We start from the raw sequence: 4561 nt of genomic DNA on the forward strand, positions 1-4561 counted from the left end.
AGCAAAGGAGCATTTTGTGCTAGAAGGGTGGCAGTGGAAAAAGGCCACAGGTGATGGTGAGAGAGAAGGCCACTGAGGAAGGACACATCCATGCAGTGGAGATTTGGGACCATTTTGCTGTAAGGGGTGCATGTAAGCCTTGTCTTGCCGCTCTCCAGCAACACTTTATTAATCTGAATGGCTTGATAATGTTTTGCACAATGGATTTTCTTTGGAAGGAATGAAAAGAAATGCAGAGGTACATGCCCCTCACATACACATCACAGAGTATAACAGGCTGCTTGCTCGTGGGGGTCATGGAAGTTACACACCCCAGTCACTTCTATAGCATGCCTGAGAGGGTGACGACCACAGGTCATCCATATCCCTAGCACTATCTATACAATTCTGGACCAGCTCTTTCACTCTCACAGCTACTTCCTGATGACCTCAGATTTCTGTCTCCAGCCCAGACCTCGCTTCTGAGCTGCAGACCTTTTATCCAGCTTCTCCTGGATATCTCCACTGACTTCTCAAAAATCAGCGTTTTCAAACCTCAACTCATGACTTATCCCTCTCTTCTTCCCCCTGATTCCCGCCTTCCTGGTTGTTGGAATTACCCTGCAATTGTTTTTGAGCCAACAACCATCAGATTCCCAACTCTGCCTCCCAACATCTTCCCCATCCAATCACCTAATCTCTCTCCAAAGTATCCCTTGACTGTGCCCCCCTTTCCCACCCACAAGTCCCATAAATGCATGTCTGTTGTGATTAATATTCAACAGCAAAGTGGAGGGGCTGAAACACAGTTCCTCCAAATCAATATCTGGGGCTCTTTCTGCCTCCAGCTTTATAAATGACCCAGAAAAAAAAAGAACAAATGTAAATTCATGGTGAGTGCTGATGATACAGAATTATGTGGCAAGCTGGGGTGGAGGGCAAAGAGCAGGAAAGATTCATCATGACTTAGATCAGCTCAGCAATTGAGCTGACACATGGCCAATTAAGTGTGTTCATGGGAGGCACCAGAGAAGTCTGCAGTGAGGCCCACAGAAAGAAGGCAGGCATGGACACGCTGCTTCAGAACCAAATCTCATCGCCTCGCCTAGAGAGGGAACCTCAACTCCTGACACACGAAGGAACAGAGTTGAAGAGAGAAGCTTGGGCCCACCAGTCCCAGGCAGGGATGCCTCCCCCACCCCCACCCCTGCCCCCATCCTTTCTAATGTCGGTGCAAGTGTAAGTTTTCTTAAGGATTTTTTTCCCATTATTGGGCAAATGTGCCATTTGGATTGCAGATTTTATTGAGCTAGAAAGGTCCTCAGAGGTCACCGGTGCTGAGGTTCCCAACAGTGGATTATGAACCTCTGGGGAACCCTGGAGCCGTTGCAAGAGATGCTCAAACCCACATTTACATTATGCCTGACTGTGGGCTGAATCAACCAGTGAGGCTTAATCTTGGCGCCATGGATCTATCTGTAGGCGTTCATGGTGGACTTGAGGCCTTTATGAACCTTCTGAAATTGACTGCAAATATTTTTATATGTATGTGCATTTGACAGTATTTCTAGGAAAAAGGACTGTTGCATTTTATTAACATCCTACTCAAGTAAACTTTCTACCCAAGTGAATACCATGTATAAATCTTTTAAAAATATATTAGATTTTGTTATTAATACACTACAAATTCATTTAAAGCATTGAGTTAAAAAAAAGAGCAGGTTTTTGTTATTGTGTATTTTTCTCAAAGGATTATTAGCACTATACATGATGATCATATGAGAGTCCTTTTGTTATTTTTATAAAAAAAACTCCTCACAAAATGCATAACTGATAAAGGGCTTGAGTTCATCATATATAAAGAGCTCTCTCACCTCAATAATGAGAAAGGATTCCATTTGCATGGCATTCTGGGAAAGCAAAGACTTTAAAAGACAGGAAGCAGGTCAGTGGATGCCAATTCAGGGTGGGGGCATGGGGAGGGATTCATTGCAAAAAGACATGAGCAAACTTTTTGGGGGGATGGAAATGTTCTGTATCTCATGTGTGGTAGCGGCTAAATGACTGCACACATTTGTCAAAACTTATCAAATTTGATACCTAGAGTGAATGCTCTTATGTAAATTAGGCCTTAATAAACTGGACTTAAAAGTAAAGAAAGTCCTTGTATTTGAAAACCTATCAATTTAGTCCGATCATTTTGTGTGTGAGGAGACTGAGATCCAGAGAGGTCAGTGATGTACCCGTTTTCCACACCATTTTCCACGTCTATTCGATTTAGCAGGGCTCTCACTCAGTGTTCCCATCCCTGGGTACAGAGCTGTATGAGCAGGCCTGGCAGAGTCTTCCATAATTATTTCCATGACGTGCTGAGGATCCATGCATCACAAGCTGGCCCGGAGCCACTCCTCAGTCCCCAGAGGGTTGGGACCTCAGTTTTAACATCCACCTCAGAGCTGTCTACAAAAGTCTACAAGACTCTGGGGGCAGTAACAGCCTCTTACAGAGTGTGACCCACAGGGAAAGGTAGCCCTTCAAGACTGACCACTTGGGAATGTTGACGTAAGACTTCTGACATTTGTGTATCAGGTAGGAGGGTGGTAGCCTTCACAGGACACCATGATACCTTGTAACAGACATCAGAAGCAGGTGCAGTGTCCCCGGATACCCTAAAGACCACTAACTAACTTATGTTGTACATATGTAGGACACCTTTCAGGCATTTTCAGGCATATTTGGTAGTGGGAGCTGGGGAGGCAGGTGGCATACAGAGGACTGAGCAGGCAGGGACAATTTGAACCATTGCTAGAAACATGACCCTGTCAATATCTTCAGAGACTGGGGAAACTGATTTCACACAAGCCACATTAGCTGGCCAGTGGTATACAAAGGGCTAGAATGTAGCTCTCATGGTTCCTTGTCTGAGCCCTCTAGTTGATTCAATTGCTGATGAAGTCCCTCACTCCACTTTCAAAAAGATGTGGGGTGCGAGGCGGAGTGGGACAGACCTTGAGACCCTATACAGAGACTAAGAGCTTATTTCTTTTTATTTGTAAAAAAAAATTTAATGGTTATTTATTTTTGAGACAGAGAGAGAGAGAGAGAGACAGTGTGTGAACTGGGGAGGGTCAGAGAGAGAGAGGGAGACACAGAATCCAAAACAGGCACCAGGCTCCAAGCTGTTAGCACAGAGCCCATCACGGGGCTTGAACTCATGAACTGCGAGATCATGACCTGAGCCAAAGTTGGATAGTTAACCAACTGAGCCACCCAGGCACCCTGAGCCTGTTTCTTTTTCAAAGTGAATAATCATCTAGTTGTTGAAGTTTTTTTAATTAAAACTTTTTTAAAAGCTTCTTAACCTTTCCAAAATATCCCCACAATCCACCTGTTCCCAGAGTGAAGCCCCCAGGGGTTAGCTTAAGCTGTGTGTGGAGCAGCTGCAGACCCAGACATGACCAGGCACACTGCAGACCCAGAAGGGGCCCTCCTGGGGGCTACTTGTAGGAGCAACCAAGACATCTCATGGGAAAGACCTCATTCTGAGCTTTGGATGGGGAAATTTTGTCCTCCAGAGTTCCTCTAAGGGAAACCACAGAATTTATTAGAAGGAATGACTTGATGAGCCCTCTTGGGGTAGACGGTAAGACCCCGGGAGTATGTGTAGGCTGGATTCAAGACTTTAGGGAGGGGGAAGCAGTGTGATAGAGGAGGGGAATTTGAGTCCTCCAGAGGTCATTCCAAGAAGGGGGAGGTGAGGAGTAGAGGCAGGAGGAGGGAAGAGAGAATACAGTAAGGCTGTATGTTCCATGACCATTTCCCCTGCTCCCGTAACCACTGTATTTGACGCAGGACTTCTCATCTCAATTGATGGATGAACAGACTGAGGTTTAGGTCTGCACAGCAGTGGGAGTGGGGAGGGCGGTGGGCTACACAGGCAGAGGAGAAACAGCACGTGTGCATTCAGGAGCTGGACCACTGAACAGAAGCTCTTGGAATTAGCAGACATTGTGCCAAGAACTTTAGACCCTCACAGGCCGTAGAGATGGCTGGGATCCAATTCCTTTATCTCTGAGGATATCTGGGTTACATATGGAAAGAGAGAAGCAAGCTTGGCTGAGAACAATGGGGAAAGTGGTGCCACTCATGTTTCTATTTCCACCCACTCCCCGCACCCAGCCAGGAAAGAAGAAGCCCAATAGGACAATGATCCTGATGGAGGCTGTCAGCCACCCCTGGGACGTCTTTGTCGATGTTGAGCTCTGGAGGAGGAGATGGTGGACGACACCTGACGGCATATGGGAGTAAGTGTAAGCAGCCCTCTGGACTCTGGGCTGGCTTGGAGGAGTTTGAGAGGGGCTAGAAGTCCTCTAATTTTGTAGGTGGAAGAGGAACAGAGAAATATTGTTTTGTTACTCTCGTTTTGTATGCCTGATTGAATACAACTAGGATGGGTCGCACCATTTTGAATGTATTGACACCTTGGCCATGGAGCAACCATCTGTTAGGAAAGTGTACACCCAGGCAAAGTGCTCTGGTGATTTAGATGAGTCAGTGAGTGGCTGACAATGACCAGAAGTCA

Source organism: Panthera pardus, unplaced genomic scaffold (assembly GCF_024362965.1).
Source record: "Panthera pardus isolate Hobbes unplaced genomic scaffold, ASM2436296v1 HiC_scaffold_12, whole genome shotgun sequence".
NCBI classification, from domain to species: domain Eukaryota; kingdom Metazoa; phylum Chordata; class Mammalia; order Carnivora; family Felidae; genus Panthera; species Panthera pardus.